Source organism: Convolutriloba macropyga, chromosome 6 (assembly GCF_964194025.1).
Source record: "Convolutriloba macropyga chromosome 6, txConMacr16.3, whole genome shotgun sequence".
Lineage (NCBI taxonomy): Eukaryota > Metazoa > Xenacoelomorpha > Acoela > Convolutidae > Convolutriloba > Convolutriloba macropyga.
In genome coordinates, this window is record NC_134473.1 from 70776680 (window position 1) to 70791817 (window position 15138).

Genomic DNA, 15138 nt, shown 5'->3' on the forward strand with positions numbered 1-15138 from the left:
GTTTGTAGTGGACCACATATCTCTCTTTATCAAAGAACGTTTGCAGGAGTTTCTTTACTTTGGAAGATGGGAGATTGTGTTGTTCTTTTAATTCGATCTGGTAATCGCTCAACCACTCATCTTCAACCACGTCTTTTGTGGGCGCCAACGGAAAATCGCGATGCTCATCATGAAGGCTCGGCGGGTAAGAGATATCGACCTCTACAAAGTATCCAATGCTAGCGTCATCGGCGGTGTCCAAAATCTCTTGAAGTTGAATATCTGTGTTGAACGCAAAGTCGGCGAGCGGTAGTTTCTCTAATTGCATTACGCCACCATAAAGGTTATTAGCGTCGACACAGAAACCAAAACAGGATTCCTCCGTGCTATCGTGGTTGGGAATATAGGAGTTATTTGCAGTGAAGCGCCGACTTTCAAAGACAGATGTGACTCCACCGCGAATTGCGGGTTCAATCATGTCCAAGTGTTCGCGCTCAGTCAGTAACTCGACATTGGCTTTGCAGATTCTAAGTGATGCTTCCTTAGCCATATTGGGTAGGGTGAAGAAGTGCATACAGTCCAGTTTATACGTATCGAAACTCAACTGTCGATGGAATTCGCAAACACATGCGAGTAGTGCACAGTCGAGCTTCAAGTATGAGTCATGATAATCCTGCAGTGTTCCACATTCCAGAATTTCCCACATCCTGCGTGCATGTTGTAAATTAGTCTCCGTTACCTTCACTGCCCCTCCGTCCAGAGTGTTACCCCACTTGCTCAGTGGCGGGAGACTGGTGTCACTGAACTTGGACCGACTAGTCACATAAGAGTAAGGGTAGTAGCCTTTCTGTTTAAGTAGCTGAAGGTTAGCATCAGATAATGTAGAAAACATTGCCCTCATTATTTCGAAACGGTCATCGGGTAAAATTTCAACAAGTTTCTCTAAAGAACTGTTCATCATCTTGAAGTAGTCTATGAATCGAAGATATTCGTAAACTTTCACTGTTTTTCCCTTTTCCGTTACGAAAGTGTCAATAAGCACACCAAATGTCATTGATATGTATTTTTCGTCGGTGGCTGGTATGACGCTGATGGTTGTGGTTGGCTCGCAGTTGTTCAGTGCCAAGCAAATGTGATGTAAGTCATAATTTTGAATATTATGACCCACAACAGGGGTGAAATTGATATTTCGTCTCAAGCGGTTGCATTTCTCATGTGCCCATCCCAAGAATTTACCACTGTAGTGGCAATGGTCCAGGTCAATTGTGTTCTCTGGATCTTCCGTTTCTGAAAACGATTTTTCACAAATCCAACAGTGCGTAGCGTTAGACTTTCCCAAATTTCGTCTATCGCCTTTGAAGAAAGGGTGCTTCCTTTTCTGCTGATGAATATCTCTGGCTAGTTTGTGAAGCATTTCGACAAAATTTGTCATGCAAGCAGGAGAACTGTCTACATGATGAAAGATTGGCTTTGATGAATGGTGATCTATCACTGTTAGCGCAAAGCCACACGGTTCATGTATCTCCTTGACCTGTGTAAAGGCTTTATCACTTGGTCCCTTGCAAGAAGACACGGGTCGTAAGAAAGACTCGAAGTCAAAATAGATAACAAGAGGGACAAACCATGTAGCAGCCAAGTTCGTGAATTTGTATGAGTTGTTCTCACTTGAAGGCATATGAATAACAGCAGCTGCATTTTTGCAACAGTTATTGAGATGTAGGTTGTAACTTTCAAGTCCTTCTCGACAAATCAAAAAACAGTTTCGACAAATTTTGTAGGAGAATCTGTAATCAAGTCCTCTTACGTAGCAAACAACCTTCACCAGGTTTGTAATGAGGACGTAGTGATGACGGTCACAGTCGTACAGCAAAAGTAAATCCATTACAAAATCTGAGCTGTATGACGAAATTTTTAGAGGGAGAAACTGGCCGTTATCGTATCCAAACACGTTTACCTGAACGTTGTTGAGTGTTTCAAATTGAGGAATGTCTGCAAAGCCCATGGGCATAGTAAAATCGCCCAGAGGTTGATGCAGTCCTGGTTGATTGTATGTAGTTGGTGAAGTTTTGTCGGTTTGATAGTTTCGATCAATTCTATCTAAACTTATCTGATGATACATGTGATAAGCGGCCACAAAACAATACCTGAAGCAATCTCGATCTTCATGGTTCCTAACGTTGAGCAATCCTCTGCAGTTGGCAATTTTTGACGGCAACGCGATGTATGATGAACCAAGAATTGGTCTGAAACGCGCGAATTTGACGTCAACTTTGAGAACTTTTTCGAGTGTCCAACCACTCCCCAAAGAGTTGAATGTTGTCAATACGCTCATCATCTTCTCCACCATTTGCCAATACGCTTCATCCGACAGTCCGTTTGCATAAACACGAGTCATCAGAGAGTTTGCGTATATTTCAATACGGTCATCTTCTGGCATATCTGGCTCATCATACATAACTTTGACAAGCCGCAATTTTGCACACAGTTGAACTTTTTGAGGACCCTGGGTCAACTGCTCACTTATTAGAGTGTCTATTTTGGGTTTTTGTATCCGCATAAAGTTTTCGAGATCATTGGACTCTTCGGCCGCTGTTGACTCGAACAATCTCAGTACTCCATGGAATGCACTTTCCAACGGAGTGTCTCGAGGCTGAAATTGTTCACCTAGGACGGGTAAGTGATGAACGGAAGTCATATGCTGTACGTAAAGATGGCAATCGTTGAATCCGAGTAGACAGCTTTGACAGCAATTGGTGAATCGTTGGTGTGCAGTTTTCATGTGTTCTTCGAGCAAAGAAATCTTCCGACAAGTAAACTCACATAATGAGCATTGATATACGGGTAAACCAATCTCATCAGGATGGAATTTATGCTCATGCCTGGAGCGATTTCCTTTTGTACTCAGAATAGAATCACAATAACGACACTGGAAACCCATTTTTGAATTGTCTAACTTTAGTAAGAACGAATTGTTAAACTCGAGTACGAACAGTAGAAACGAATGAACAAGAAATGGCTTCTCGGGTTTACAGTATTAGAGACTACAGTACTGCATAGGCGCCAAATTCGAAGTTTTGAAATGCTGTTTTCTGATTGGTCGGTTTTGGCGCATACCTTTATTTCGAAATTTTGTTACTTTTGAGAGAAAAAAGATGTGTTTTCAACTCTCCATGCAATCGTATGCCAAAATATACCACAACAGGGAACCCTACCGAGTATTGCTGATCATCGTTTGTGTGAAAAAACTTTTTTTGAGAACCTGGAAAAACATGCTAATATTCAAAATTGTAATAAAAAGCGCTATTTTATGCATTTTCAATTACGGATGGTTAGAGTTGTCCTACGTTCTTAAGTGTGATGAGCAAAAGTGCTCCCCGTGCCGAAAAACATAGGACCCATATAAAAAAATTGCTCAAAAATAAACAGAAAAAAAGTTTGTTTTTCTGTCAATCAAGTCATTAATTAACAATTACATGACAATTACATGACATAAACATGTGTCTTTTTTCTGAGGCCTTTTTTGATGACAGCTGTTATGAGATAAATTTACACTGAGGGCCCAATAAGTCCAAAAATTTAAAGAAAACCAATCTAACATCTTTCCTTAGGGTACTTCATATGCTAATTAATGCCAGATGTTAATGTGACATTAATTGCCAGATGTTTCGAAAATCGGTGAAGGACCCGTTTTTTGATGATGATGCTTATGAGCAATAATGTCGGGCATCAAGCAGTGAGTACAAAACCGTTGCAAAAATTTTTTTTTTTTTTCAGTAATTAGTAATTAGGTTAATTAACCCTTAATTAGTCGCTAATTAGAGGCTAATTATCTCCATAACGGATGAGTAAAATTTGACGAGTGTGATGAGATGTTTTGTACTTTAGAGTATGCTGAGTCTTACTGAACAATCAGTTTCATCCCAAGTATTTTTTGGAACCCTCTTTTTTGGGGTCAAAGGTCAGAGGTCATGTGTTAAAAAAATTTTTTTTTTTGAGTTTTTTTCGTTTTTTTTTCTAACTAACATGCTCTTTTTTTTTCAATTGATCCCCAAGTAACAAATGAGAGTTGATTCTAGTGTAAGCTGAAGAGGGCATCTACTGAATTAAGTGTCAAAATTTGACGTTTGAAATGCATTTTTTCGAAATATCTTCTTTGATTATTTTTTATTTTTTGAACAGTTCTTTGACTTATGAATTGAATTTGGAATTCAATCCATGCTACAGCTGTGGCATGGAGTTAACATGTTATTAGCGTCAATACCGCATACTCTCACATATGGCTATATCTCTAAACTTTATGTTTAATATATATAATAATAACAAAAGTTTTGCAGATTGGGAAAAATATTTCTGGATATAATATTGAAAAATCTCACCACGTCATAGTAGTTGTAATAATTGAGTGTTTGTTAGGAAACAAATGTTTACGTTATAATGAAAGTCTTTTCTGAACATGTTCGAACTTGATCAGTAGCAATGTTTTAATTTCTTTGACTCAGCAGATTTAAAGCTATAAAACAGATTTAAAAAGTTAAATTCAGCTTTTAAAAAGTTGAAATCACACATTCTTGAAACAAAATCAAGTTAGCATCTCACTATATAAAAGAGTTTTGTGATGATCCATTAAGTTTAGTTTTCAAGTTAATCAAATAAGTCCATTAAAATATTCTCAGGTAGCCGTTTCTTTGGTGCATTGCAAATCTTTGGCGTGTCTGTGACACCAAAAACACGTGCTGGTTCTGGTGTTTGAAATTGTGTAGCTGACAGTAACGTTGTATCAAACTGGTTGTCACTGAACAGAGCCGTAGAATTGTTCTTGTGAATTCCCGCAAAGAGAGATGGACTAGATGTCGGTGACAAACTGGGACTCGGATCAACTGCTGGTGTTACTGGCAAGCTGGCTGAATCCAATTGGGATTGATTTTCTGGGGAGCAAGGTGATGACTTTATGCCCCACATGTCAGCTAAGTTTTCGCAAGCCTGATAAGCCCCTAGCTGGTTTTCAAACAGAGGCACACAGTCGCAATCGTAACGAAACAAAATTCGTTTAACGTCGTCAGGTAATGACTCCATGCCAAGATGTTGAAATGTTGGCAAAGTTTTTGGAGGTAAATGTCCTCCTGATGTAATAACACTGCAATCTGCTGGTTCTGTCTTCTCTGGTAAAGAAGCAATTGCGTTAATGAAAAGCTTGGGTATCAAGCAGTGCTGGTAAGTTTGCCAAACATCGCCTTGTCTCTTCTGTTGAATAAGCACAACAAAGTTTTCGAACACTGTCTGATAAACCAATGTTCGCTCCAAGGAAATTACAGATTCAGCAAATATTTGAACGGACATAATTTTTGTACAAATTTTGAGAAAGAAACTAAAACCAATTTGATAGAAGACTGTTGGTAGGTGTTTGTCTGGTAACGAACTGTTGAAAGAAAGCAAAGTGCACTGAACGCAAGGTTTAAAGAAAATGAATAACTATTTTTAAAGTAATATTGCACAACGTGTAATTCAACAAATTATATCTGGGGTCAAATATGGTTTTAATTTTGGTAGTGTATGTGCTCTGATATATGCTCTAAATTTTGTTATTATACATGGGTCGATACACTTTATAGTGTGTACTAACTCAGTTCTTATCCAGAGCGTATTTTATTATTAGCATTTCATTGTACGCTGGTGCATGTTTATTCTTATCAGAATTTCCTTACTGCTGTAGGTTCACTTGTGCTTCTAATTATATCACACACCCAGGGTCACATCTGTTCCAAGTTATAAACATATGGTCCGCATATAATTCCAATAAACGGTGTACACTGCACTGCTGGTCCAAATACACACCTAGGGTCACATCTGTTTTCTCTATAGAACCAAAACATGTGGTCCGCATATAATATCAATAAACAGTGTACACTGCACTGCTTGTTCAAATGCCCACCCAGGGTGGGTCACATTTGTGTTCTCAAAACATATGGTACGCATATAATTCCAATAAAAAGTGTACAGTGCACTGCTGGTCCAAGTACACACCTAGGTTCACATATGTTTTTTGTCTTATCTAAGGTCACAGCTGAAATTAATTATGCAATATGTGAACAACAGACAGACTCAAGTACGCCATAGGCGTACTTGAGCCTGTATTCACAAATCATTTGGATTTAATTAGGCAGTTTGACGACACTTGTTTAAACCCAACTTGCCGCCCCATTGAGTTGGAGTTTACACATTATAACACTTGAAAGTAATAAAACAAGTTGCACACTATGCCTTTCACGTCCACTAAAGACACAGAGTTTGGAGATTGTTATTTCGATATTTCCAAAACTGATAAGCGCTTAATCAGAGCAACGCTGAAAACCTATGAAAGGACAGGGACATATGTATTTCTGAAATTAGTCAAAAAAGCAACAGACGATTACGAGTTTGAACAGAGAATTTCTCTAACTCTTGGAGAGTTTGAAAATTTGGTCAGCTCAGCTAGCAAAATACAGAACTCAGTGGCTGACCAGCTGTCAACAACAAAACCTCCACTAGCGAGGAAACCAAAAATTCAAAAAGAAGTTGCCAACAACGATGGTTGAGGCGATGTTTGAGCGTTCTCTAAATTACTTTAAACAATTTCAGAAACAGTTCAAATTTCTCATTCTTGAAGAAAAACCCAGCTTTTCTATTGGAAATTTTTATGCAGTGTGTTCACATTTTGATTCCGAATTTTGCAATTTAGTAAACAGTCATTATCACGTTCTGATTGATACAACTACTTTTGAAAACGAAACAGTGAAACGATATCAGAGCTTTCCTGTGCCTTGTGTTTATACAGCTTTCAAATTCTTGTTTTGGACTGCACCAAACTTGGAGACTAATGGAGACGTTTTTACAAAACTCAAATTGGCAATCGAATTCAACGGTTCGGGAGAAAAAACCGATTCACAGTCAGTGCGCAAACGACTGCCAGCTTTTGCTAACCACAACAATTTATCGAAAAGCAGCTCTGCAAAACAAACAAATGTCAATCTCAAACCGAGTGCCAAGATGCCAGTAGTTGCTCAAAAAACTATCTACAATGCCCGGCCTCCATCGAAACAAGTTCAAACTGATTTTGTTAATAGTGAAACTTTACGAAGAGTTGAAACAATTTTGTATGGTCCTCATTCTGGCGCTTTTTGTCAAACTATGGATATTTTTATGAGTGGATATGGAAAATTGAATATTGATTCTGATTTATTGAGTGTTCGCTTTGTGTATGAAGAAAAAGTTAAGTTTTGAAAAAAAATAAATTTCTCAAGTTAGTAAGGTTAGAACATCATATGAAAAGCGAAACGAATCAATTCATTATCGCTAATATTTACAAGTTTTTGAGCATTGAAAACAAAATGAGCAATATAAATACAAAAAAGTCCACAAAGTTTAGAGTTTGCTCTTTGAATTGGTTGATTCTCCAAGAGTTGATAGATGTTGTGATTGCTGCCAACGGAAACGATTCTTTGATATAGGTGTTTGTACGATGAAATGGGCTGACCAAGGGGATCGGCAAACAAAAGTTGATTGTTTTTTCTGCATAATAGTAACCAGTGGCTGCCAATATTTTCAGCAGTTGCTGCATTAACAATAAGGAAGCTGTTTCTGTTCATTTTTTCCGGAAAGTTGTTGGCCGCAAACACACCATGGAATTTATATTTAAGAGTTTTGCAACCTTGGATTAAACCATTAATATCATCTTCATCCATTATTAATTTGTCAGAATGTGATTCTTTGATACTCTTCTTGCACTATCAACAAATATTGTGCTAGCTTTTTCGCCAATAATGAATATTTCTATATTGTTCGGTAAGGCCGCAGAAAATTTCAACTCAATAGAAATTGACGAATTTGTAAGCTCAGGATGAATAAAATCGTGGGATGCTTGTTGGGTGCTGGTCAAATCAAAAACCATTATGAAATGATTTGGGTAATCTGTCAAACTTATTCCATGACCATTGTCGATGTAAGCTAAATCGGATATTGTGTTAAAGTAAAGACGTTTGTCATCACTTGTTGATATCGGACTGTCTGCCACAGGTAAACCGTTTCGATAAATATAAATCTGCTCAAGGTTGAATTTGCGGAAATTAAATGGATTTTGTCTGTTGTTACCAAGAAACGCTTCGTTAGTGTTCAGACAAATTGCTAGTCTACGAATCGGTTCTCTGGCAAAAATATCTTCTTGTTTCCAACTGTGGAGACCCGTTGACGCCAGAAACGTTTTTGTTAGAGTCTCCAGGTAAGGATACGAAGCTGGACTTGTTAATAAAGTTTTTTCAATAGCCGATACAACATCATCGTTCAATGTCATCTTGCGCACATACAAATTAGCTTCGACAATTTTTACTTTGTAGTGCTTGGTAGCATCGTCAGACATTATAACAAAATCATCTATTGACCGTCTAAATGCAATGCGAAGTGTCACACCACTTAGCAAAAGTCTGTCACAGGTGAAAAAGTCGACTGCAACTTTACCGTAGAATGTGCACTCAGCTGATTGCCTCACTAAGGCTTTCCTTCTGTTCACTTCCGCAGTTGACAGCGCTCCTGGATTTTCTTCGTAGGAGTAACCCTGACATGCCAACCAGGTGTTTTTTGCATCTTTGTTATGTGAAAATTCTGTTTCAATAAAACTTTTATGAGCATAGTTTCCGTTAGCGTTTGAAATTTTTAGTCCATTAGCAGACACTGTACAGTCAGAGAAGAGTGAATGTAACACATTATTGCAAAAATAGGGAGCATCTGTCTTCGTAACATCTGTTGCTGCTCCTGCGTCATATCTCAAATCAGCTTCTGATGACTGGACAATTTTACATTTTACTTCCAAGAAAATTTTCTGTAAGTCAATAAAATTATTTCGGTCACCGGCGACTTCAAATTCTAACATGGGTCCATTTGGACTGTAGACTGGGCCCAACTTTTGACAAAAACTACCATCGAAAGTTACTAAAAGAGAAGGTTTTTCGAATAAATCCAAAGAACTGTGAGTTGCTTCTGATGGTAACAAATTAGCGATCATCGTTCACTCTGGCAAAAAAATCTGACCGACTTCTTTTTGGAGCTCTGTGCGTTGAAATGGTTTTTTTGCGTTTGTTGATCGCTTTCTGTGGCTTGACTCGACTTGACTTCCTCCGAGGTGAAGTATTTCGTCGAGATCCCCCAGTCTGTTTTTTAACAGTTTTTGCGATTGTATTTTTAAACGCCTGTTTAGGAGATTTTTTGCTTCCGACTACATCCAAAATCTCTGGAACACTTTGTTTCAAAAGCTCTTTCCCGATACGCTTCGCTGTAGGCAAAATGAAACGACGTGCTAAAGGCAGCGCAACACGTCCAATGCCTGCAGCTAGGGCTCCAAAACCACTTCCTCTTTGACGATAATGTCCAGAGAAGTGAGGCAAAGACGTTGCTTGATTCGCATAATAAGAATCCATTTTAGGAGGAAAATTTTTTGAATTGTAGTGTTAGAATAACTTTTCCAGTTCCCGAAAAGGGAACTAATTGTCCTGTTTCCGTTCTCAGTTCAATTGAAATCGATTGAATTGTGTTGGTTAGGAGCTTCTTATAGTCTAAATTTGTAAAAACTATCCGATGAGTTGGCTCAAGCTCACAAACACTACCGTTTTTCAGACGTTGTTTTGAATCAATGACTCGCAAAAGAGGAGCCTTAGTGTCACCAACGTATTGATATTCAATTATGTTAGTGTAGATGAAAATTAGATGCTTTCCAGCACAAAGATCAGCTGGGAACTCCCCTTATTAAGCTTTCGTATCATCACTTTTCATAAACCTGTTCGCATTGGGAATCATTTTGTACCCAATATGTATTCCATTACCGTCAGGAATACCCTTAAATCCAATAATGCTCGGAATTTCCTCGCTGGGAAATGTAATTCCCTCATATTTGCCAAATAAAATTTCATATTTTCCAGAGCTCTTCAACTCTCTGAAAGAAAAATTGGGCAGTCCAATTGTTCGCTTAATTGTAGCAAGAAGTTGTGCCACTGTATCAAAGGTTCCTGGCATAAAACTAAATTGTTGTCCACTATAAGGTCTAGAAATAACATTAGCTCCCGAAGACATCTTTTGGGAATCTTCATAGTCTTTTAAGTTGTACACAATTAGATCTCCGTTTACTATGTTTTCTATTTTTGTTGGGAATATGATTTCACTTAACGCCACTCTCCAATCACCTGCAAGTTGAATTTTGTCATTAAAAAAATTTCGAAATGATGCAAGTGTGTTTGAATCAAATATTTCCATTGAAGCGGATGAAACAACGTGAACTGTAAACTCGTCTTCAAACCGGTTGTTGGACATTTCCAACGAGAGGGAGCCTGACAAGTTGTAATTCTGGTTGATAAAATTTTCCTTGAATTGGTTCTTTGTCTGTGTCGACTAAGGAGTATGTTGGTGGGCTTAATGTCGGTATTCCCGTTATTTCAAAGACTTCGTCTGTGAACGATTGCTTGTAACTTTTCCTGAATGCTTTATCTTTTTTAACTATTCTCACAAAGTCTCCAATGTAAAACTTGGGCTTCTGATTTGAGCTTGTTTGGACTGTCAATGAAACTAGTCGTGGCACATCTTTTTTTGTAACTTTGTTGGGAGCAATTTTAGTTACTCGATTGACTCTTGAATTGATTGTTTTCACAAATTGGTCTAATTGGTCAATGTAGCTATAGGTCCACTTTTCTTCGAGATACCGATGAATTATCTTTTTGAGAGATCTAATGTTCCTCTCTGCAAAAGCTGACTTTTTTTCACTGAAAGTACTATATAACTGAATTCCGCGTTTGTTGCACAATTGTTTGAATTCTCCCAGAAATTCTGTGCCATCGTCAACCCATACTTTTTCGGGCTGTTTGTTTTTGATCATCTTTTTGAATGCTTCAGCTGCTTCTGTTGCGTACTTTGTTTTTAAAGGTTCCACTCGTAAATATCTTGACAAACAATCAACCGCTACTAGGAGATACTTGATGTTGCGGTTATACTTTGCTAATTTATCAACGTGTGCCAAATCTAGAGACCAAATTTCGTTAATGTCTTTTACAAAAACTTTAAGCCTAGGAAATTTTAATCGAATTGAACGGTACTTTGTGAAAGACGGCTTTGTCTCCAAATAGGACAGGACTTTGCCTATAGGGAGCTTGCTTTGAGTCTGTAGTCGTTTTATGCTTCCATACGAAGCTGGTCCTTTTAAATACAACTGATCCAATTTTTTTACTTCAGGAAAAGAAAGACCACATCTTCTGACTGGTCTCTTCTTTGTCTGGCGTTTGGTCCGTTTCTTCTTTATATTTTTTTCGGGTTGGTTTTGAGCCACTGAGTCGTTCTCCAGTAGAGGAGAACTCTTGTTGACTGGGTTGTTCTCTACTTGGGAAAAATTCTTGTTCACTTTCAGACGAGGCTTCCAAGATTTGCTTGGCATGTGTATTTGCAACAAGATGAGGTGAGATATTAAGAGCAAATAAAATTTTTGAGTATTTTTCAATGTCAATTTTTTTAGTTGGTTGCTGTAGATTGTACAGAAATGTTGAAGCTTTGATGCCCAGTGTTTCTTTATTAACGTGAAGAACGTCGTTCGACTCTATGGTGACTGTTTCAGATTGGTTAATCAAGTCAAGTATGATTTTTGATCTTTTGATTTGGTTTTTATTCATAACTTCTAGCTCTATCATTATAGAGGTGAAATCGTCGCTTTTTCTTTGTTTTTTCACTACCGGTTCAATCTCGCTGTCTTCGCTCATGGGTTCTGTTTTCTCCTCTTCTGCTGTTTCAATCATCAGTTTGTTTGCAGTCTCAACTGGTTCAAATGCTTTCTCTGGTTTTTCCATTGAGTTGGACTGGTTTCTTTGTAAAAGAGACAGCTGTGCAGCTTTCTGTTTATAAAGGGGATTGTCCAAAACTTCTTTTTTTACCGGTTGATGTGAAGCAAACATTCGTTTTGGAATTAAAATGAATTCTTCGGTGCGCATTATGATTTTGTCAAATATCGATAACAAGCGAAACCAACAATTTTGACCAAATCTGTTTCTCTAGCAAAAATCTGCCTCTTTTCTTTCAAACTTGTTTGTCTAGACAATAGTTTTCTGAATGATTTTTCATAACCTTCTACAACACTTTTTCTTATTGGAACATTACCATTGACAATGTTGAGCAAACATTCGCAAAGGAATTTAATGAATTTATTTGGAGCTCTCTCGATCTTCTCTTTTAGTTTTGTATCCGATATGTCTAGCAGCCGCCCCAGCATACAAACTTCCTTCTCTCTCATCGCTCAAATTTGTGATAACGGCTTTAGCTGATGGCAGATAAAAAATTGATGGTCCTGGAGGAACAATATTTGAACAGTAGCGCAAGACGTCTGATGTTTTTGGATCCAAATCAACTAATAAATGACCAAACGGTTCTTTGGTTGCGAGCTCATAGCTTTCTTTTAAAAATTGTGCATTATTCAACTGTCGACCAATAAAACTAATCTGTTGTGTGTCACGGGGTGATTTGAACAATATGATATGTGTTGTGTTTAGATCAATTGTTCTGGACCATCTGCTTTGCTGGAACAAATTGTGTTTAACATAAATTACACTGATGTTTCTATGTCGCCCTGCGGTTGCTAATTTGGAAAATTCTTTGTCATTAAAAATTTCTTCACATGAATCATCGAACACAAGAAGGCAGTTCTCTAACTCTGAAACGAGCTCAAAATTGGAGAATTTTTTAAAATGTATGTTCAGTTTCTTCTCTAACGATTGGAATTTTGGCTGATCATGCTGATAAAAATAATAAATTGTTTGAAACTCTGGGAAAAATGTGCCAACTAATAACATTTTGAAAATGAGCTCAGTTTTTCCGCAGCAAGACGGCCCGCAAACAGCCATGAACAACCGGTCATTGGTAGAAATAACTTTATTCATAACTTTGGATTTGGAAGAGCGTATCCAACTGTACAAGAAAGAAGTGAAAACCAAAATGTGGATTCTTCACAGTCAAGACTGAAAAAAACCAACTTGGTGAGAGATACAGTTATAAGAAAAATTATTATAATGATTTGTGTAAAGTATACAACCTCTGATCGAGGCAATCTCGAATTGCAAAACCTCCAAGATTGTCTTTCTTGGTGCTCGGCGTCAAAAACCAAGTCAGTTATGCCTCCACCCGAATCTAATTGATCTTCGGTTTGACTCATTGTGAAATAAAATTGTTCAAAAAAATGAATTGCTTTCCAGGAATTTTTACATAATTATTTAACTATAAAAAATTCATAAGAAACATATCCAGAGTCTTCGTCTCCTTGTTTGTAAGTGATTGTATAGTTTGCATTCATCGAATCTTGTTTATCTCTAAAAACAATTGACTCTACATTGTTCTCTTTAATCAGCTGCTTGATGTCATCGGGAAGAGTCTCATCGTCCAGAGACATCAGAACTGGTACTGCACGCTTGGGCGTAGTTAAAGGGGTTAGTTTCAACCTTTTCATTTTCTCTTGTAAAGACATGGTACAATTGAAAGTACTCCAGTAGAGAAAGATACTTCTTGAAAGCTTCTATTTCAACACCAGCACACACAATCTGATGTTTTCTCAAAACTGTTTGGCCTCTTGTGTCAATTTTTTCTTCCTTGATAAGAGTAACCGTTAACTGATTTTCAGGCGTTATGCAACTGTAAACTGTCAAATTTGGAGACAAATTCACTTGTAGTAGAGACGGAGCTGGTTTCTCTAACCGACGATTCATTCGTCAGCCACTGGTAAAAGAGTTTTGCCTTCTTATTGGCACAATGCTTGGTCCTCTGTCGTTTTGGGCAACTCAATGCATGTAATTTACAAACCGGTGTCTCCCGATACAACTTCAAGTGTTCAATTTTTGGGCAGAACAAAGTTTCCAAGTTGATAACGTTCCTCTGTAACAGCTGTCGTAAAGTTTCCGTTTTTTCTAATCCTTTTGCGTAAAAATCAGAAAAGGGAAATCGAAGAACTATACTTTGAAAAATCTGTTGCAAATAATGATAAGGGTACTCTCCTGTCTCCCACGAGAGACCATGAAGGAATTTAGATACCCACAGGAAAGATCTTTGCTCACTCGAACAAAGTATGTTAAATAATTTTGGAGGTAAAAACGAAATTATATCGTTGTAATTTTCGGTAGATACCGCAAGTTCCTTTATTATAAATCCAGATTTTTTACTTCGAAAGCCTTCAAAATCAAGAACAACCGCTCCGGATTTCAACATTCCAGCAAATTGAATAAACTATTTTTGAAAGATTTTACGTATAAACAAAAAGCAATTCCAGTTACATGACCAAGGTACTCATTTGTCACTGAACAAGGTAATACGTAAGAATAGCCTGGACCCTTTTCACTATATTCATAAACAAAACCGGAAGCGTCGTGGAGTATGGCATGTAATCTCGAAATTTTTAAATTTTTGAAATATTTGTCTAACGAAGAATTATCAATACCAATCAAACCTCCGTACGGCCGCAACTTCAACGCAATATCCAAATCAAGATCCGGATCCAAATGCAAACAAGTGGCTAAAAAGTATAAAAATCGTTTACCGTATTGTGAATATTCTTTTTCGATTTCCTTGTAAGTTTCGTGAATACTTTTCAAATCAAGCGTTGCTATAGTTGCCATTTGATCTATGCACACATTCTCCCAATAATGATCAATTTTTGCTAACAACTGACCAAAACCACTTAATCACACGTCTAAATATCACATAATAAGCCCCTCCCCTCTATTAGGGCAATGAGACTACTTTTTACATGTAGCGTTAAATTCAAACGACCAGAAAGAACTGGCAAGAACGGCGGAATAGAACAATCCAAACGGCAATAAACAGCAGTCGGAAAGATTTTATCCCGCCTAGCCTATTCCCACTTAACCGCCACTACCTATTATCCTATGGTTAAGAGTCGAATGATAACCCCCCCTTTCTTTACGTAGGTATTATATACTACTGACGACATCGATGGTTTCCAACTATTACTTGTCGGCTTTTCATTGACCTCTCAAGTGACACTGTTGACTTTCCATTGATTTATTCAAAGAACATATATGATTTGATACTGTCCATACTCGACTTCTTAGTATGATCAAAATATGAAACCAAAGAAATCCTATATGATCATTGTATGATTAA

The 15138-nt window shown here is 37.6% G+C and overlaps 1 protein-coding gene across 1 annotated transcript in view; it reads left to right on the forward strand.

Moving 5' to 3' along the window:
• LOC142341392 (uncharacterized) overlaps window positions 1-15138 on the forward strand; it is a 71775-nt gene that overhangs the window by 47479 nt on the left and 9158 nt on the right. The gene's annotated exons all lie outside the window — the stretch shown is intronic.